Source organism: Molothrus ater, chromosome 5 (genome assembly GCF_012460135.2).
Source record: "Molothrus ater isolate BHLD 08-10-18 breed brown headed cowbird chromosome 5, BPBGC_Mater_1.1, whole genome shotgun sequence".
Taxonomy (NCBI): domain Eukaryota; kingdom Metazoa; phylum Chordata; class Aves; order Passeriformes; family Icteridae; genus Molothrus; species Molothrus ater.
In genome coordinates, this window is record NC_050482.2 from 62,417,454 (window position 1) to 62,439,049 (window position 21,596).

The 21,596-nt window shown below is 46.8% G+C and overlaps 1 protein-coding gene across 1 annotated transcript in view; it reads left to right on the forward strand.

Annotated features, from left to right (window-relative positions):
- Positions 1-21,596, forward strand: part of TBXAS1 (thromboxane A synthase 1) — a 237,014-nt gene that overhangs the window by 256 nt on the left and 215,162 nt on the right. The gene's annotated exons all lie outside the window — the stretch shown is intronic.

The window sequence follows — 21,596 nt, forward strand, 5'->3', positions numbered from 1 at the left end:
ACAAAACTCACTGTGCTTTTAGAGAATTCTCTCCTTGCAATATTGTCTTGTAAGTGCTTTACCAACTGCTAACAAAAATTATCTTCTAAGTTAAGAACTTATTTGTTGGTTTCTTATTAATTTCTTTGGGTAGCAGGAACATTAGTCCAGGTCAAAAAGAAACCAAATACTTGTTGGACCTCTTCTCTCTACTGTGCTGCACACACTGGTTTTTTGGCTTAAGTGTACAGACACTTAAACTGCTGCTTGAATTTCCTCTCTTGTTCTTTCCACACTGACTAGTAGACACAAATCAGAATAACAGCAGCTGTAATGGTTAGCACAGTAGGCAATGCAGTGAGCTGTGCTGAAATGAAAAAAAAAACAACCCTCCCCCTGTCCTGATAATTTCTTTCAGAAATTATATTAGCTGAACTGGGAGTGCTTTTCTGACTTTTCACTTGCATTTATCTTCAAATCCTGCCTTCCAGTAAAATAATGGGGTTTTTCTCAATTGTATGAGTGTTCAAGAAAAGGTTTCAGGGACTGTTGAAGGAAAAAAAAATCCACCAAAAATCCAAAGCTAATCAGGCAGAGAATAGCAATGGCACTATGAGTTTAGCACAATTGTTGTAGCAATGTAAATGACAGATCTCTTTGCATATATTTTGTCATTCTTTCACCCTGTTGAGCTTTGTTCAACTTCCTTCTGTGTTCAGGGAGGGTCTAGAGAGACTAAAAAGAGTCATATCTATATCTGACATGTGTTGCTGCATCAAATAGGTGGGTGAGCCTGCTTTCTTAACAAGATCTGCCCAAATAATTGCAAACATCCAAGTCCTACATCCTCTGAATTTCATTGGGAAAAAGAACGGTAGCTCTAGATCATTAAGACCATGCTGTTTAGCTGCAGACCTGTGACATCTCTGGGAGCTTCAGAGGGAGAGAGGGAGGACAGAGGCACATCCACAGTTCAGAAAAGCAGCAGATTAGCTGGTGAGGTCTGGCCACTTGTGAATCATTTGAAATAGCCTGATACTTCCCCATAGCTCATGTCCGGATGTGCCGAGATCTCCAAAGACCCGGAACTGCTCCTTGTAAATCTCAGGCACTGTCTGGTGTGTGTTTGCCCAGGGCCTCATTTTCTGGTTCAGTTTAGGAAAGGCTGTTCCTCCCCTTGAAGTTAAGACATGGTGGTTTAGTGCACATTTGGTCTTGCCATTAACAAAGCTAGCTCTAATTGCAGAGTTAAACCAGACTCATGGCTGTGGTCAGTTACTGCTGAATTGAGGGCCTACCATAAAAGTTTCAAAAAGTTCAACTTAGCAGTGAGGTGGGAAATTGTCTAACAGTAGAGACAGCCCATTCAGTGTGTCTGCTTTCCTGGCTGAAGGTGAGTTCTGTGAAAGCATCAAGAAAAGGCAGCACAAGTTTTATATAGGAAAAGTGTTTTATACTTCTAAATGGTTACAACTAACCAATCTTGTTGATCTACAGATTCAAGTTTATTTTTAAGTAGCTTATTAAATACAGGTGCCCATAGATCACTCTTCCAATGGGAAGCTGGTGATTATTAAGCTTGCAATGAAATAAGCTATGGGCTGTTGGTAGGTTTGCCTTTCAAAGGGCTGAGCTGTTCACATCTATGTATCTCAGTAAAGTGCAATGCCTGATCCTGTAAGGTTAAAGTCTTGAAGCACGTATGCAAGTGTGGTAGTAGTTCAAACTTGTCAACTTTCTAATTTGAGTCTATTTTGTTGAAATTTTTTGTACTCCCTGTGTGTTTAAACAAATCAGTAAAACTCAATGCATCCTCACATCTTCCTTTATTCATGACTGAAACCTTGGGTTCAAGGAATTATTTAAACAGTGTGTAAAATGGTTGCTAATAGAAATGCAGGTCTCTAATTCTAGAAAATGTTTTTATTACAATCATGTTGCATACCTGATTATGGGCTCTTCTAGGAGTTAGAAAACATGAGTGTTGTGTATGGCAATAGTAATAATAAAGTAATAACTCTGAAGGCTCCTTTGAGGTTTTCTTTATAAGCCTTTTCCTAATTTTTTAATAACTACTGAATTGTTCTTTTTTAAGCTTTTTTCTCCAGGATTGTGTCTCTTCCGAAGGGCAGTCCTGAGGAAAGGGAGGAATGATTATTTGCTGTTGTAAATTTTGTTGTGGTCGTAGCCTATGATTGATTGGGGTCACGTTGTGTCAACTGTTGTGTGAGTACAAAGAACAGGCAGTTTGTCCACCTTGTTGGCTGTAAAAGGCATAGCAAGGCTCAACAGAAGGCAGTTGCAGGTAGAGGAGAGAGTAAAAAGATCTGATGCACACTAGAATAGGAATGTGGTCATGGCAACACTCATCTTATTGAGCTCTTTCCTCAGCACAGTTTTTGTGGATGGGGGTACTCAGTGGTTTAAACAACAGCCTTGAGCTGCTGTCCATCAGCTCAGCCTCAGTCTCTCTGAGTGTGGGCATTGTAAGGCCAGCTGGGATTTGTCACAGTTCAGCTGGCAGGTGGTATCTTGCTAAACTGTGATAAGACCAATCTCTTCACATTTTTGGGTATGGTGAGGTCATATGAAAGAGGGAGAGAAGAAAGGGTTGATTGGGAAGGGGAGCAGAGGCTGCAGCTGCATAAAAATTAACTTATAGGGAAGATACAGGTTTTTCTTTAGAAGTCTTAGAAACAAGTTCTCTAAAGACTTTAATCTCCTCTATACAATTCTTAGAAACTTGGATGATTTGATAATTTTTAGGCTGTTGTTTATGGTACAATGAACATAATAACTCTTTATAGCAAATCATGTAATAGCACATCTCTGATTTCTCATGTGTTGTCCTCAGTGTAATATGAAGGTGATGCTTGTAGTGTAATGTGTCAATTTTAAATCAGTGGAAGCAACTATAACCTCTCAGTGTTTGTCTTCTGCATGACCTTAAGTCAGCTCTAAGGAGAGGCTTTGCAAGGTAGTTGATAAAATGTTGGGATTAGAAAGACCTGTGAAGCTTTTTGGGTACATAGTCTATTTGGATTTGAATGGGAAGTTGTTTTTTTGGTAGTCTGTTAAATTAAGAGGCTGCTCAATCCTCTTTGCTATCCCCCATTCCTGAAGGATTTAGTCATCTGCTACCCTCCCCATTCTTGCTTCTTATTCTCTGTAGGTAAAAGTTTCTTGCAGATTTCTTATCATGGATTCTTGGATGTCTGTTGCTACATCATCATAGTGATAGGCAGGTTGCTGCTTTATTGACCACGAAAAGGCATAATATGGCTAACTACCAAAGTTCAGTAATACCAGTGGCACAACACTTAGCACTCTTAAAAAATGTCTTGTCTGTGTCCTCCCCTGTGATTTCTTCCACCCAAACTGATTATCAGAGCAGTTTCTTTTAAGAGCACTTTCTTTCTCAGTTGCAAGCACTGCTGTCTCTATTTGCCTAATCTCTGTGAATCTCAGGGGCTTTTTTTAGGCATGAAATAAAACCAAATTCTTAAGGGAAGAATGAGTTTAACATTTACAAATCCCAGTGATATTCTCAATTGAAATATACAGTAGTATATCTATGCAACATATTGTTCATTTTCATTTCAAACATATGCTGAGTTGGATATCCCATGCTTGGCTGTAGCTGCAAACATTGCTTTGTGTCTTTCTTTTTGCTGTCTGGGTAGATGTTTGATAAAATGAAAGCAGGAGTTTATCTTGCTTTAAAGTTTAATGTACCATAAGCTGAGCATTATGAAGAAGCTGTCACAGCATTCAGATACCTGTGTTCAAACTGGATTATCAATCCCTTGTCTAAACAAACCTGGGGTTTTTTAGAAACAAGGAGGTTGGATGGGAGTGTTTGTTTATGTTTGTAAGATCCGTGTCTAATTGCATGCTTTCAAACATAGCAAAACATAAACTAGTGGTGTTCCTGTCTGTTTCTGAAAAGCTAAGTAATTCAGAAAGATGTCACTTTTACATTGAAGTAATATTAATGATTAGTTGTGCTAGAGACAAGTTTGGAGACTAAGAGATTGGGGTCTCCCTAGATCAAGGTACTGCCCACCCAGTGCAGAACAAGTCAGTCCTGACCCAAAGAATTTGCAGTCTGATAGAAAAGAATGAAAACTAGACTTAATATTTTTCCTCCTCTGACCTTCAGTCATTTGCATACAGTTGGATGGGGACATATTAGACAATGGGGCACATGTGTTAGAGTTCTTCAGTTGGGGCCATACCTGCACTAAACCACACCAGAAGTTGATCTCAGAACAAGGCAGCATTTCCATACAGGTGACTTCAATGCTATAGCTTGTTTAGCATTACTTTGCATCTGTGGTTTTGGAAAGGGCTCTAAAGGGAAGGCTTAGAGGCTCTAAAGGGAAGGCTTTCTCCAGCAAAAACTTCATTCTGGTTTTGGAGAACTGTACTGCTTGGGGTTGAGTTAGCTAAAATTTTTTTAATACTAGATCTTGGACCAATTTTTGCCCCTCAAAAGATCACTATTTACAAATGATATTTGACAGCTAGAGCTCTAGGTTTATGGTCTGAGTGCAGGCATAAGGGAAGTAGATTATTTTCCCTAACACATCCAGATAATACTTCTGGACAGGTTCAGGGACAGGCACTACAAAACTTGCATCCTTTTTGGGTAGGTAGGCCCAAACTTTTCCACCTGCCACTGCTGCCATCAAAGGCACCAGGCTGCTAGGACCCCTATGGCTGGAAACAGGCCTGGGTGTGGAGCATCAGCAAACACTCAGAAGGACATACAGCTCTGCTCTTACATCAGGCTCTTCGAGGTGAGAGGTTCAGAGAGGCATCCCAAATCATCCATCCATCCATCAGGTGTCAGAGCTCTCATTTCCCTTCCTGGCAGAAGACACAGCTCCGTGGACACAGAGTGCTCAGGGGCTGGTGTGTAACAGTCTTCACAAGAGTCTGAGGATGAGGGAAGAGACAAGGATCTGACTCCATGTTTCAGAAGGCTGAAAATATATATTATTTTATGATATATATTATATTAAAACTATACTAAAAGAATAGAAGAAAGGATTTCATCAGAAGGCTAGCTAAGAATAGAAAAAGAAGGAATGAAAAACAAAGGCTTTTATCTTGGACAGAGAGTCTGAGACAGCTGGACTGTGATTGGCCATTAATTAGAAACAACCACATGAGACCAATCAAAGATCCGCCTGTTGCATTCCACAGCAGCAGATAACCATTGTTTACATTTTGTTCCTGAGGCCTCTCAGCTTCGCAGAAGAAAAAAATCCTAAGGAAAGGATTTTTCATAAAAGATGTCTGTGACACTGGTGCTCCTGTACTGCTGCTGGACTCTGGCTGCAGCACTTGTCTGTGTCTCCCACATCCTCCTGACCAGCAAAGCCTGACCTCTGAGCTGGGATCTCAGGTTATGGTCCCTAAGGAGCCTTCCTTCCCCTGTTACAACCTTGTAGCTTCTCAGTTTGCAGTGAACCCAGCATCAGGTTTGCAAGGTCAGCAGGCTGAGAAGTTTTGGGGTTTTTAATATTCTCTTAACCCCAGCTGGTGTTTTTTTTTTTTTTTTTTTTTGTTTTGTTTTGGTTTTTTTTTTTTTATTTTATTTTTTCCCCTAAAATGTCCATTATCAGTGGAAATCATTCTGCTTCCCTCCCCTTCATTCGAAAGTCCCATCAGAAAAACTAGAAGGATCTGACTCAACAGGAAACACCAGCAAACCGCTGTTGATGACAGAACACCTAAAAGATTCTGAATTGTCTTTGTCATGCAGTTTCACATCAAGAAAATCTGTAATTCCCACTAATGTGTCAAACATAATTTGATCCCACAGCTGTGCAATATGTGGCCTTGTCTTTGAGCTAAATCAAGCATCTCTAGGTAAGCTTGAGAAGGAACAGAATAAATTACTGAATTATAATTTGGAAAAGTGCCATACCACATATGACTAAATACTTTATTTCTCTGAAAACAAAGTAGATGTGTGTAGATTTGATCATCCAGAATGAAGTTCACTCAGTGCCCTGATTATGCTGCTTTTAGGTAAACAAAGTTGTCTTACTGGAGCAGCGGCCAGGAAATGAGTGAAATGCCCAGGCTAGGAGAGGAGTCCAGCCGGTCTCCAGCCAATAGGGCACTGCCCAGACTCGAAGTCCAGGCCCTGTGCCCAAGCGATGTTAGGCTTGAGGGCAGTTGGTCGCAGGTGGGAAGACTCCGAGGCTGCAGGCGTGGAAGAAAGGGCGACTCAGATCTTCGTGGGAAGGAAGGTTTTATTGGAAGGGGTGGTGCCGGGTCGGGGAGCTGAAGTCTGAGCCCTGAGGCAGGGAAATGCCTCAGGTTTTATAGGGAATGGGTGGAGCCAGGAACAACAAATCAGAAGAGGGGTACAAAAGATACATTGAAGACTGACAAACATAAACAACCAACTGGAGAAGGTTGCGGGTGGGGCCTTGGCCCCTGAACCAATCACCCAACACCCCGGCCAGAAGCTTCTGGAAAAAGGGGCAGGGGTGCCGGGTGATGGGCAGGTAGCCAGAGGAGGGGACAAACAGGATACATTGGGGGAACCATAGAAAACGTGGGAGGAGAACTGTGATTGACAGAAACTGGAACTTGGGCAGAACCACTAACACATTAACGGGGGGGGGAAACTGAACAAACATCGAACAAACCACAACATCTCCCCCTTTTTTGTTTAAAAAGAAAAAGAACGGCAATTAAACCGAGGTCTGGGTCTGCTCTACATCACAGGAGTCTGGACGGAAGTCCTGAGAAACAGAATGCTCCGAGGAAGCGGAGTCCCAGTCTTTGTCCATCTGTCTTTGGACTTCCGCATGGCGGATCGCAGGGGCACTGATGGCTTGTGCAATGAGTCTCTTTACCAGCCCCCAGATAATAGAGCAGGCTATCAAGACGACAAATAAAACTAAAAGGATAGTAAAAACAGTCTTCAGAATGGAGCTTGCCCAGCCCGACAGTCCCCATCCTTGGAACAGGTCCCCCAGCCAGTCCGATGTTTGGTGCTTGACCTCTTGCACTAGGCCTCTCATCTTGGCGATCGATACCCTCGCGTCCTCGGCCCGTGATGTCAAGTTCATACAGCAGAGGCCCTCAAACTCCTCACAATGATGATTATGTAATAGCAGCAAGAAATCGATCGCTGCCCTATTTTGGAGGGTCGCCTTCCTCGTAGTTTCCTCGTCTGCTAGGAGGTCCGACAGCGTAGCTGACGTTAAATTGGCTTGCTTCGCCACCCAACACTCTAGGTGGGCCAATTCACCTAGAGACTTGGCGATGGACACCCACGGTAAAAACAGGGTGACAGCCACACTTTTAGGTTTGGACCAATGAATAATTTCAGAGTCGCAATCTGGGTCGAGATCTTTGAGATCTCTTTTAGTACGGGTCGAATTAGATTGCGCTCTCTTTACTCTCCAATCTTGAATTTGCGTATTGTTGGGTGTGAGCAGCGTCAGTCGCCCAATGGTACAAGGGCCTCCGACTAGACGAGAGGGGATGCCTGCCCATGCTCGGTCCCCGCAAATGAAAAAGATCCCCCGGGGTAGAGACAGCGGCTGCCCAGCGTACGTGGATGGGTAATAGATGTGAAAAGTTGAATTGCACCACAAGCTGGCAGTGTATTCTTCCTTGAACTGCCTCATGTGTTCAAACCGTTTGTCCCCGGGGGAGGGAGAATAAACAAACTGGAGACAAAAGGAGGCGGTGGCGGAGCCGAGCAACTCAAGTTGGGACGGTTCGGTGCTCATGGGGGCTAAGTTCTTAATTGCGTCCCGCCACACGAACCTGGGGTCAACTGACGAGGGGACGGGTTTGGCTGCTAAAGCAATAAGGGGAGGACCAATGGGATAGGGGATTTGAACGGGAGGGAGAGGGATCCCCACGAGGCAGGTCGACATGGGGTCCTCTGCTGATGCTAAGTTGAGACAAATGTGCTCTTGGCCGAGGGCGTTCGCGAGGGTTCGCCACACGTTGGCCTTTGGCTGGGGGATGATCCACGGGTCTGCCGATGGCATGGTTGACCACATGAGGACGACTGTCAAGATGATGGAATGATGGGCCAGATCCATGTTGAGGTGAAAGTAACTAAAACAAACAATAAGGAGAGACGTAAGAAAAACTTAAACTTGGTTCTGCCCAAGGCAGGGGGGATACAGATTAAGGGTGGCCCCTTTCCTATGGCTTCCGCCGCCGCCGCCAACAAGCTTCACTGACCTGGTTCACCTTTTCTGGTTTCGGGCCCCTCTCAGGGCGGAAAGGCTTCACCCATTTAGATGGAATCCATTTCGGACCCGAGGGAGTGGACACGCAAGCGTACCCCCTTCCCCAGGTCACGAGATCAAAGGGCCCTTCCGTTTTCCAGGTCTCCGGATCCCTAATGAGGACAGGAGGCCTGGCCCTGGGTTGCAGCTGCTCGTGCTTCCCGAAATGTCGCACTATGGGCGGATTTAAATTTTCGAACGAACAATTTAAGAAATTGATCGTGAAAAGTGCCCGTGCGAGACGGATGTGGGGGGACTCCACCTTCACAGCCGAGCGTTGTTGCTCTAAAACTCTTTTTAGGCTCTGGTGGGTCCTCTCCACCACGGCTTGGCCTGTCGGGGAATAGGGGATGCCGGTCTTATGCTCTATTCCCCATTGCTGCAGGAAGCTTCGCAGCTCCCTGGATTTGTACGCTGGGCCATTGTCAGTTTTAAGAACCTTCGGGATGCCCAAGACAGCGAATGCTTGAAGCAAATGCTTCTCACAATCCGCCGCCTTTTCCCCTGTGTGGGCGGAGGCATAAACTGCGCCGGAGAAAGTATCCACTGACACATGAACATATTTAAGACGGCCAAAGGAAGGACAATGTGTGACATCCATCTGCCACACCTCGCAGCTGGATAGGCCTCGGGGGTTCGCTCCAAGAGGGATGGTCGGGAGCTGGTGGGACTGGCAGTGGGGACATGTGGCCACAATGGCCTTGGCCTGTTCGCGCGTGAGATGGAATTGCCGAACCAGACCAGGCGCATTTTGATGGAAACGCTGGTGGCTGATCTTCGCTTGACCAAAGAGATCAGGAAGCGGGGCGGCTTGAACAGGAGCGGCAAGGGCGTCAGCACGCCTGTTGCCCTCCGCTATGAACCCCGGCAAGTCAGTGTGCAACCTGACGTGCATCACATAAAACGGTTGCTCTCGGTGGGAGACTAGATAAACAAGTTTGGAGAGCAAGTTGTATAAAGGGATGTTTGCCACCTCCTGCAAGATAGCATTTTCAGCTCTGGATACCACACCGGCGACGTAAGCCGAATCAGTAACTAAATTGAATGGTTCAGAGAACCTCCCGAAAGCCCTGACGACTGCGTCTAACTCGGCAACTTGAGGCGAGCCCTCTACTTCAGTGACATCGGCCTCCCACCTCCGAGTTTGAGGATCCCTCCAAGTCATTACCGACTTGTGGGATGCTCCAGACGCGTCCGTGAAAATGGTCAGAGCCTTCAAAGGGGTTCTGCTCTGAACAGATTTTGTAGATAAAGTAAATTCTTGGTTAAACAATTTATGGGCCGGTCGATCAACTGCAATCCGGCCGGTGTAACTATCCAAAGCTAGCTGCAACATTTCGTTGGTTTCCAGGAGATGGTCAAGCATTTTTTGTTTTAGTTGGCCCGATTCGAATTTCAGAGGGATGTGAATGCACTCAAAATCGACACCTGCCAGCTCCCTGATCCTTGATCTAGCTTTTCTGATCAGCTCCGCCACCAGCTCGGCGGGCCGCGTCATCCTTTTGGACCTGTGATGGCTAAGGAATACCCACTCTATGATCAAGAGGGGATCCCTTAAGCCCCGGTCCTTGCCTTTGCTGTCATTGTCCCATTGAAAGATCACCCCGTGGAGGTGCGGCAGTTTTCCTAAAATAACAAATTTGAATGGCAGGCCCGGGTGACATCTGTGGGCCTGCCTGGCCGAGATGGACTTTTGGATTTTCTCCAGAGCAGCTTGGGCCTCTGGGGTGAGGGACCTCGGAGAACTAAGCTCCTCTCCCCCTTTCAATAAATTGAAAAGGGGGGCCAGGTCTTCAGTTGGTATACCCAGCCAAGGCCTCACCCAATTCAAGGACCCACACAGCTGGTGGACATCCGCTAGGTTTTTTATGTTTGTTTTAATAGCCAATTTTTGGGGAACAATGGTCCGCCTGGTTATCTCAAGACCCAGGTACTTCCAGGGTGGCATCCTTTGAATCTTTTCATGCTGGAGCTCAAATCCTGCAGCAACCAATGCATTGATTGTCAGGTCAAGCACGTGTGCAAGTAGGTCTGTGGTCGGGGCACACACCAAGATATCGTCCATATAATGGTATATAATTGCATCTTTTGTGGCTGCGCGAATTGGGGACAGCAGGGAAGCGACGTACCATTGGCAGATCACCGGGCTGTTCTTCATGCCTTGTGGAAGAACCCGCCAATGGTAGCGCTTGCCTGGGGACTCACGGTTGATGGCAGGAACCGTGAACGCAAAACGCGGGGCATCATCTGGGTGTAGGGGAATTTGGAAGAAGCAATCTTTAATATCTACAACTGCCAAATTCCAATTTTGGGGGAGCATCGTTGGGGACGGCATCCCTGGTTGGAGAGGCCCCATGTCTTCTATAATATTATTAATTTGGCGGAGGTCGTGAAGGAGCCGCCACTTATCCTTGTTGGGCTTTTTGATGACAAAGACTGGGGAGTTCCACGGGGACGTGGTCTCCACCAGATTGCCCTTAAGTAACTGCTCCTTTACGAGCTCGTTGAGCGCCGCCAATTTTTGTTTGTTGAGCGGCCACTGTACTACCTGTACTGGTTTATCTGATCTCCAATTCAGCTTCCAGGTAGGGCGCTCATCAGTGACCGCTGCCTGAAAAACCTGGGGAGCCACTGGGAGGTCAATTCGGGCTCCCCATTGGGCCAAGAGGTCTCTCCCCAACAAGGGCTCCGTGTAATCTAAAATGAACGGGCGCACTGATGCCAATTGCCCATCCGGCCCCGTAATTTGCACGATGCTCTTCGATTGTTTAGCCAATTGTAAACCCCCCACACCGCCGATGTGTCTTGGCGCGTTTTGCAACTCCCAATGTGACGGCCATTCCCGAGAGGGAATGATCGTCACATCTGCCCCTGTGTCCAACAAGCCTTTGAGCGGCTTGCCTTCTCCCCCTTTTGAAATATAACAACTGAGGTGTGGTCTCTCTTGCCCCAAGACTTGGGCCCATGCTACTGTAAGATTTTGGTCAGGTGGTGGATGACCAATGGCCCAAGTCATTTCAGGGACAGGGATTGCTTGCGCAATCACCTGCCCTTTGGGTAGGAAAACGGGGGGTTGGACACAATGCAGCCCGACAGCGAACATCTCCGGGTCCGATGGCAGGAGACCCGGGATGATGTTCACTGCCAGTGGTGTGTGCTTGGTGTCGCCGACCACGACGTACTTACATCTGATCCGTCCCCAGTTACCTGGGCATTCCGGGTTCACAGCGACGAGGTGAAAGTCGGAGTTCTGAAGGTGTAGCGACTCCGAAAGCTGCAACCTGAAAGGTCCAAAAGCAGAAAAGGTGGTTAGGATTGGCTTAGCTTGAAATGTATTAGAAAAGGTCACGTCCGGTAAAAGAATGTCCGATTTTGCGGGCAGCGGTCCCTGATTCCTCCCTTCCCTGCGCGTTGTTACATTCCCCGCCTTATTTATGTCTTGGCGCAGGGGGGCACTGCGCTCCGCTTTTAGTTTTTTGGCGGGAGTGTCCCCCTCTGTCCCCTAGCTCTCTTAAACTCGTAAAATTCCCGCCGCAACGGGCAGTCTGGCATCCAGTGCCCAAGCTGGCCGCACAGATGGCAAGGTGCGGTGGCAGCGGTAGCTCCAGGGGTAGGTTGACGGCTAGCGGCTCCGGCGAAAGCGTCTCCCGGTGTCTCCTCTGCGGCGCTGACTCGGGGTGGTGGTGGTCTTCTCCTCTCTCCCTCTCTAGCTGGTATAATGTGGACCTTCCGGGCGCAGACCTCGAGCAGGTCATGCAGCGAGGGGGCCGGGTGCACCGGGAGGCTAAGGATGGCGTCTCTACACGCGGTGTTGCAGTTGGAGGACGCCACCTCCCTGATGATGTGTTCCCGGGCACCTTCGTCGGCCACCTGCTGCTCGACAGCTCTCCTCAACTTCTCAACGAAGTCGAGGAATGGCTCTTCTGCGCCCTGGAAGATCTTTGAAAATGAGAGGGAGGGGGCCGCCCCTGGCAGCGCTAGGAACGCTTTCTCGGCCGCACGGGCCGTCACCCGGAGCGCCTCCTGGGGTAGGGTACTCGCCTGCGAGTGCCCATCCTCCCAGTTCCCGGTCCCCAAGAGCTGGTCAATAGCCAGAACATTTCCCATGAGGTCCACCCCAGTATGGGGTTGACCCCACAGGCCCGGGAGAGCTTCTGTCACTCCCCTCTTCCAGGCGGCCTCCCACATCGCCCGCTCGGTAGGATTGAGCAGGCATGTGAAGAGGCGCCGGATGTCATAGGGGGTGACATCGGCCTCGGAGAGTGTCGCCTGCAACACTCCCCGGAAGTACTCATTGTCCCGGCCATAGTCTTTTTGGGCCTTGACCAGCTCTTTGATTTGAGTATGGTTAAGGGGGACCCACTGCCTGCGCACCCCACCGTCCCCCTCAGGGTGGTAAACGACCGGGGCTGCCGATGGTATGGCAGCAGGCCCCAGTCCCTGGTTCCCGACCCCCCCCCCCCCCGGACTCCAGACCGTGGGAACCGGAAGGGGGAGCGTGGGAACCGGAAGTGAGGGAGGCAGGGGCGTGGCTGGGAACCTGGGGAGGGAGGTCCGATGTTGAAGGACCCTCCCAGGAGGCGGAGTCAGGAGGTAGAACATGTTGACTGACAGGAGGCGGAGCGACAGGGGGTGGAGTCATGGGAGGTCTCAGGGGAGGAGCCATGGTGGGAAACGGGGGAGGAGAAATGGGTGGGTAAGTGGGAGGAGGAGTGGGAGGTACGGAGGAGGGGTTTGGGAAGGAGGAGGGACTAGGAAAGGGGCAGGACAGAAAGGCGGGACTATGGGAGTGGCTGAGTGGCAGGAAGGGGTTGGGACTCTGTAGAAAGGGGTTCTGGGAAGAAGAAGGGGGTTTTCCCGCCAACTCAGCCATGTGGTCGCCTCCATCTTGGGCTCCCTGGGAGCCATTTTGAGTCATTGGAGGCAACCGGGGATAAACTGGGGACTTAGCAACTGGGGAGCCTGAACTTGGGGAGCTAACAACCGGGGACTGTGAACATGGGGGTCTAAAAACTGGGGATTTCGGGACGGGAACTGGGGAACCAGGAGAAGATGAGGAGTCCCTAGGAGTCTGGCCAGGACTCTTAGGGCGGGGGGACGGGGAATTCCGAAGGGGGCCAGGGGACGACTGAATCCCCTGCGCCTGGCTGGAAGGGCGAGCTGCACCCTTCAGAATCCCGGGCTTGCTTTTAGGGTGATGGGGAGGAGGGTTAGGGGTAGAGGGAGCCGAACTTGAACTGGGGAGACAACTAAATGTAACTCTTGGTCTCTCTGAGTCCCCTTTTGCTCTCAAAATGTTTTTAATTTGAACTGCTAAAAATGCCAATTGGGAGAGCGAGGCGTCCCCTGACTTAACCAACTCCGAGAGTCTCTTAGAGACTCTCCGCCAAAAGGCAGGATCTTGGATCAAGGCAGGGGAGACCTCGGGGAACTCAGAGGAGATCCATTTAACTAATTTCCTAACTTCTTTTTTATTAAACGAAACACCCCCCCCAACAAGGACACCCGCAACTTGGAAAAAGAGCCCTTTCTGGGCTGCTGAGAGCTTAGCACCCATAGCTCAACAAGATGTTACAAATCAGCAGCCTCAGCCAAGCCTTCCCCGCACCAGTTAAGGAAAACGAAAAAGCAAAAAGGGTGCCACCCACCGGCCCCTGTCTAGAAAGCTGAAGGGGAGGTGACAGAACACCGGGGGAGAAAGGAGGCGACAGGGAGAGAGACGAAACACTCACCAGTCCGGGGGTGACGAACAGAAAACCGGGGCAGAGAAGGTCCTGCAGCAGGGACGACTCCGGGTGCTGGAGCTGCCGTCCGAGGTCCCCGGGGAGCGCTGCCTCAGCAGTGAGGTCTGCTCAACCTCGGGGTAGTTCCGCGACCAAGGGATTTTGTAATCCTGCCCGTGGGGTCCGCGAGCCGATGGTCTTCTGAGCTCTACTGACTCTGAAGGCTGGTCAGGAGCTGTCTGACGAGGGGGGCCCCACGTTGGGCGCCAGAACTGGAGCAGCGGCCAGGAAATGAGTGAAATGCCCAGGCTAGGAGAGGAGTCCAGCCGGTCTCCAGCCAATAGGGCACTGCCCAGACTCGAAGTCCAGGCCCTGTGCCCAAGCGATGTTAGGCTTGAGGGCAGTTGGTCGCAGGTGGGAAGACTCCGAGGCTGCAGGCGTGGAAGAAAGGGCGACTCAGATCTTCGTGGGAAGGAAGGTTTTATTGGAAGGGGTGGTGCCGGGTCGGGGAGCTGAAGTCTGAGCCCTGAGGCAGGGAAATGCCTCAGGTTTTATAGGGAATGGGTGGAGCCAGGAACAACAAATCAGAAGAGGGGTACAAAAGATACATTGAAGACTGACAAACATAAACAACCAACTGGAGAAGGTTGCGGGTGGGGCCTTGGCCCCTGAACCAATCACCCAACACCCCGGCCAGAAGCTTCTGGAAAAAGGGGCAGGGGTGCCGGGTGATGGGCAGGTAGCCAGAGGAGGGGACAAACAGGATACATTGGGGGAACCATAGAAAACGTGGGAGGAGAACTGTGATTGACAGAAACTGGAACTTGGGCAGAACCACTAACACATTAACGGGGGGGGGAAACTGAACAAACATCGAACAAACCACAACATCTTACTTTTGGAGGAAGAAGCAGAACAGTTTTCTCTTGTTGCTATTGCAGCTTCAGATCCCTAGGTTCTCTGGGGCATCCTCAGAGGCTGTTATAACCCCTTGGTTATCCAGGCAAGTGTTGGGCCTTTCATGCTGTGCAGCTTTGGTTTTGCACTGCAAAACTCAGAAACCGTCTCTGCTCGTTTTGTTTTGTTTTCAATTTAGAGATTACATGTCCAGCAATGTTTATTTGAAGGGTCTCAAGTGGTTGTTGAGTTTTTTGCTTTTGTGAAAGTGCACTTTATCCTAAAAACTCTGTGTAAAAAACTCAATCTCCAGCCTATTAATTCCTTGTGGTTTTTGTTTTTCCCTGAACTTTTCATGCCTTTCCCCATTAAATCCCAAATTAAAGCATAGTTTGATTTTAGTGAGTGGAGATTGGAGCCTTAATGGTATGTAAAGGCAGACAGGGCTGGGATGGCTTTTTTTTTGTCACAAAACTGGTATATTTATCTGTGTTCTGCTGTGGTCTCCAGATCCATGTCCAATGGAGTGAACTGCAAAGCTGGATAATGCTCACAAATAGCTCAAGAGCAATCAGGAGCTGGACTCAACCCCTGAGCAATCCAGCTTCTGCTTCCACCTCCTGTGGGGCTTGGAATGGCCTGGGTCTGCTCCCAGCTGGGCTGCACAGGCAGGAGAGAGCAGCAAGGGAGGGAAGGACTCTGACTTCTCCATCAGGCAACTTCTCCCTGCTCTGGAGCTTCGCTCAGCTCTTCTGGACCTGCAGTTTGGTTCTAACTCTTGATCTGGTCTTTGCCTTTGGGTAGGTAACTTTGTTTAACTTGCCCCTCTCTGGGCCCCTCTCAAACTGATTTTGGGTACTCCAAATTATCTTCTAGGAGCTCCTGCCTCCATCTACTGACAGTATTAGGAGCACAAGGAACTTAACACCCTGCTGGTGGTGCTTTGAAGGGAATTGAAAGTAGATGATGGGAGAAGGCAATGTGAACAACTTCCTCAGAGAGAAGGCTCTGCAAGCAGTGCAGCACTCCATCCATTGCACTGGGGCTGTCTCTTGCTCTGTCTGTGCATTAAATTACCAGGCTCAGAGGGGCCTCAGGTCTGCTGCAAAGTCTTCAAATATTGCCATGAGCTCTGCTCTTCCATGAAGCCCAGGGGTGCATACTGCAGTTCCTGTGGCTGCCCTGCACTGGGGAGACTGGTTGTTCCTCCTGTGCTCCAAGGTGTGTGGATTTTTGTCACTCCACTTTCAGATAGCACACAAAGTGTCCTGCCAGCCTGCCTGTGCTCCCTCTTAAATGAAAAGTTAAAACAGTTTATAGTTTTGACAGGTTAGAACTCCTCAGAGTGCTGAAATATAGATCTATATTCTCTTTTTTCTTGTCTCCTTTAACATTGCTCCCATCATTTAAAAAAAAAATTGCCCATATTCTTCTTCACTCCTTTTTGTCTTTGCATTAGATTTCATCCATACCAATGTTTGTTTTGTCCTCACTGCTGGCTCACAGGTAATTTATGCCTTTGATTGCCCTACCTTGCTCTTCTGTAGGGGAGTTTTATATAGTATTTAATGGAGCTGTCTAAAAATGTTTTAAAATATTGACATCTTATTGAGAGATTGTTTTTTATCCCTTCCCCTTGACACACCCAAAATCTTTACAGGGATTTTTCTCTCTTATCTCCCTAGTTCTCTTTTTGGTTTCTTTTCCCTTTTGAAAACAATGTTTACTGTTCCATAAGCTCAGTATATGCTAACTGCTGTGAAGCAACTGAAAGAGCTCAAAAAAATTTCTGGTTTGAGTTTGGATATGCATTTATTTCACTTTCCCAGGAATAGCAGAGGGGCTTGAGAAAATGATGTTCCATGTCTGCCTCTTTCTTCCCTTGCTTTATATGTCATTGCTTACATTGGTGGCAATTTCTTTTAAGCTTTACTTGTTTATTTGGCATGTGCTATCTATGATTGGAGTGATGTGCAGGTCAATAAGAATACAAGATTTTTAATGAAAGGATCATCTAGCATGAGGGAGATTCTTCACATCCATTCCTTTGGTAGTTTCTTTCCTGGTTAGGTGCTGCTTTCATGGTTCTGCAGAACCTGTGAAGTTGTTGGGGGAGCAAGGAAGCAGCAAACAAGGAAAAGGGCAAAATTTGTAATATTATTTTTTTTTATGTAGGAATAGAAGCTGGATGCCCAGAAATGGCTGGGAAAAGACTGGAAAGAATGACTGGGAACAGCAAGATATGACTCCAAATGAATTTGCAGATGGTTGTTACAGATTGAGGTCAAGTATGTTTGGGCAAATTGAGGCTGGAAGAAAGGAGCTGAACTGAGATGTGTGTTGGGAGTAGGAAATGGAGCAGTGTCTGTGTGGCTGCTTACATGGACAAAGCAAAGTCTGCTTCCTTGGAAAGAATAGTTCTTTTCAGTCAATAAAAACCTTGTGATGCTCTTTATGAGTTGAGGGGCATGGGAAGGATGAAAAGGCAGTAGACTTTAGAGGAGATGAGTAATTGGTAATTGTATGATCACAAGCTCCTGCTGAATGACTGCTCTTGGATGAGAACTCTTGGCAGATTCTGAACCTGTAACCCTCAGAATTGTTTTACTTTGCTCGGTGGCAATAAATCTGATGTAATCTGTGCATGCATGTTTGTGGTTTCTCATCCAAAAAGCTCCAAAGAGCTTTTATGTAAACACCCTCTCAGTAGAGCTATAACAATTGAAGAGGTCGTCGAGGCATGTGGTTTGAAATGTGGAAAAGACATGAAATAAAGCCATCCTGGGAGAGGAAGGAGCAGCTAAAGGATCTTCACTGGGTTGCATGCTAGCATGACAGACAGCGATGGTGGTCAAAAACTGCAAGGGCCCTCTTCCATCTTTAAAGTATCGATATGATCTGTTTGTTCTCTGTTTGTAACAAATCTCTGTTTTAGGATTTTCTGAGATACTCATCATGGCTTGAGATGAAGCAATCTCTCCCAACAGACTTCTCAGTACAAGCTTCATAGTAGCAAAACCGAGAAGCTGCATATTTATGTTAGGATAGATTTCAGTGAGTGTAACACTACTGTACTGCACTGATTAATGTCTCTGAATGCTACGATGAACTGTACTCAGTGTGGGACTCTGAGCTGAGTCTGCTGGTTGAGCTGCTCAGCAGCCATTCAGCTCTGGCCAACAGCTTCAGGAAGAGCAAACACTTCCTGGTGGTTCCAGAAAGCCTTTGGATCCCCTCTTGTAGCTCGTGAAACAGGGTTGTTCTAGAGTAACATTCAGCAGCCTCCACTTCTATGTGTCTGGCTTGCTCACTTCATCCCCTCTTCAGAGGCAGGAACTGGTGGTACAAAGATAAAGAATCCTCAGTTTTACTAGAACTATTCCTAGATATGGCAACAAACCTTGGGCCTTCCCTATTTCAGAAGAATAGTAATTTAAAATTTGTTTGTCTGCTAGAAAGTTTTAGACGTCAGGTAATTTCTCACAGATTGTGTAGTTGTGTCTCTTGGTAGTCGTGTCTCTTGATAATTGTGTTTTAAAATTTTAAAAAGTTTAAATTTTTAGCAGTAGTTAAGTATTCAGTGGTTTCACAATATATTTTCTTTCCTGAGTTGTAATTTTTGTTTAATATGAATGGAAGTGCTCTCAATTTGAGTGGAAAAGCAGCCATCTGGTGTTCTCCTAGGACACAGAGATGTTGTCTGGTATTAACTGAAAGAGACCCTCTGATCCTGGGTGTCAGGCACAGAGGAGTGAGGAACCTCCCCTAGCAAGGATGCAGAGAGAGCTTGGAATTTTAACAGTGGGCACGAGATGGTGGAAGGACTGTAGGAACGTGTTCCTTCTCAGGCCATGAATCTCATAAGGACTGTAAGGTGTATTTACCATGTAAATAGGTTCATCCTGCCAGGACTCAGTCTGGGATTTGAGAATTGGGATTTGGGTAGTTTATCCCTAACCTGCCTCCCCAGCTTTAGGAGACTCCTACTGTTAACAAACATGGTAAGAAGGCCTTTATTTCCATGGTAGCTTGGCAACTTGGTTCCTCTTTCAGGCTTTAACTGTGTCACTGGTGGACATTTTCTATTTGATTTTTGACATTGCTAGGGATTCTGGGCAGTAAAACCTTTTTTTCCCCTCCTTCTCCCCCTTTTTATTTACGTTCCTGAGTGAGCATAGCCAAGCAGTGAGCTCAGTGCCATGGAAGCATTTTATATTTTGAGCAGAGATAAAAATCTCATTCCTTCTATAAACAAAACAAATCAACAGATGATGCCCAGGAGAACCATTTCTCTATAGCCATTTTCCTCCAGCTGCTTTCTATTCCATGCAGCTTGCAATGCACCATATGAAATACGTGTGTGCCTTTCTGTGTGTGCAAAGCACAAGTTTTCTCCAGACAGTGGTAGCTTCATCATAAAAAAATAAACAAAAAACACCAAACCCCCTCCCCCACTTTTTTTTTTTCTTTTACAATGCTGTAATTATAAGATTACTAATAAAATTGAGATGCTTGGTTGTTAAATAGTGTGTAATTTAGCAATGCTAGAGGATATGCTGGAGGAACTCTGCAGTCACAGCCATTGCATCTTCCCTCTGAATGGATTTGGACTATTGTCTGTGGGAGGATGAGGGACAGAAATAATCTGAGGGAAGCTGAGTGCCTCATAAACATGGCAGAGATGAGAATACAACAACAAAAAAATCTCATTCAGAGTTTGCTGCTCTGTGTGTGCTTGCATGTGTCCCTGTGTCAGTGAGGAGATCCTCTCCAGTGCTGCAGCAGATTTGTGGCTGGGCACAAAGCTTATTGCAGGCATGAGATTGGTAGAAGACAATAGGAATTAGCCCCTTCAGCCTACTGTAAGCCCTTGGCTGATGTCACCTCTTGCTTTCCTGCTTTAGTTTGGCCATGGTGAACAGCTCAAAGGCTGAGGTGGGTCACCAAAAGTTGTGTGTGTGGGGGGGGGTGTGTGGGGTTGTGACCCCAAAGTGCCATGGAAGGAGGTCATGCAAGGGAAAGAGCAGAGGGTTGTCTGGATGAAGAGCTGGTAGGTAAAGTGGATGGCAAGATCTCCAGAAGCTTGGGAATAGTCCCAGGTCGGCCCTTGGCAGAGGTGCAGCTGCAGGTATATTTTATCTCAGCAGAACCTTTCTGCTCAATTCCCCTCCTGAGACGTGCTTCTGTGCAGGAGGAGGGTGGCCAAGCCAGAAGTTCCTAGGCTGGAGCCTGGGGGAGTAGTTTCTATCCTTGCAGGGGCAGGGAAAGGTGATAAAAGTTTGAACATTGCTAGGTTAATGGGCTGTCTTTTTGCCATAAAGAGTAGCCTCTGAGATAGAAAAGAACTTGGAACTAGCCAGGGGACAGGAGGGCAGTAAAATTTGGCAACATTACTTTTGGTCGTCTTGATAAAGCAGGGTTTAGAACTGAAGGAAAATATTGTGGTTTCACATCCAAAAAGCTCCTGAGAGCTTTCATGTAAACACCTTGCAAGTATCCATGTATGTATACATTTGCACTTATATATAAACACATAGCAAGTGATTCAGAACAAACAGCTTCTAAATAAGCAGCCAAACGTAACTGATGTGATCATTGGAGAGATCATGTTCAGTGCCCAGAGCAACCCCCATATCCCATCTCTAGCCAAATGACTCCTGGCAGCTAAGGAAATAACCTTGGGTAAAACCAATAGAATTTTTATAACAGAGATGTTAGCTATTGACCCTGAGTGTATTTTATGGCACTGCCTCGGTTTTGCCTTGTATATCTTCATTCTGGTGTTGATGTGTTGTTGTGTGTTCTTGAAAAACTGCAGTCTCTCCCCAGCCCTCCAGGATCTGTCACTGCAGCACCAGGCTGTGGGTTCACACTCATCAGCACCAGATCATTCTCCAAGGCAGAGCTCATCAGGACAGGGCTGGGCACATGAGACAATTTTGATTTATTCAACTTGGGTGCAAGAAAAGTAACTGATACCATTTCTGCTATGCTACTGGGAGAACAAAGGCTGTACCTGGTTTGAAGTTTACTTTTCCATATTAACAAATTTCAGTTAAAATAACTTTTTTCTACCAAATCAATTCTTTGTGTGGTGTGGCTGAGACAGTTTTGATCAGAGGCTTCTTGCCCTAAACCTGAGTTTGCTGAATCATTAAAACAGGGTCTCAAACTTGTGTGAGAACTGAGTTCTGTTTACTTTGCTCAATTGCCCTGGTAAAGTTAGGGAGCAGCAAAAAAAGTTCTGTAGAAATTTCCCTGACTGACAAGTGCACATGAATAATTTTTTTTTAAAAAAACTTGTATTTGTGAAAGTGTCTCCCAAGATGATTTGCTTATGTCTGAGCATTTAGGCTTGCAGTATCTGTGGAGCTTGAACTCAGAGCTTTAAGGAAATGAAAGCTGTGTTGTAACATAGCTGACTTTTTTTTTTTTCTTCCCACAGAAGTGAAATATTTTAGGGGCTTAGTATTTTTGAAAATCTGGATTTAAAGGAGGTGGTTAACAACAGGAAATCTTGTCGCAATTTTTGGTAGCAGTGTCTGATTGTTTTTCTGGGTGACACTATTTAGGGTCGAGTTATAGAGCTGACTGTAAGATGTAAAACCATTTTGGTAAAGTTTACATGGACAGCCGGTCTCATTAATTATCCAAGGAATTCTGAACTCTTAAATAACAGCTCTAAGCTGATTTACTAGTGCAAGCCCTTTAAATTCAT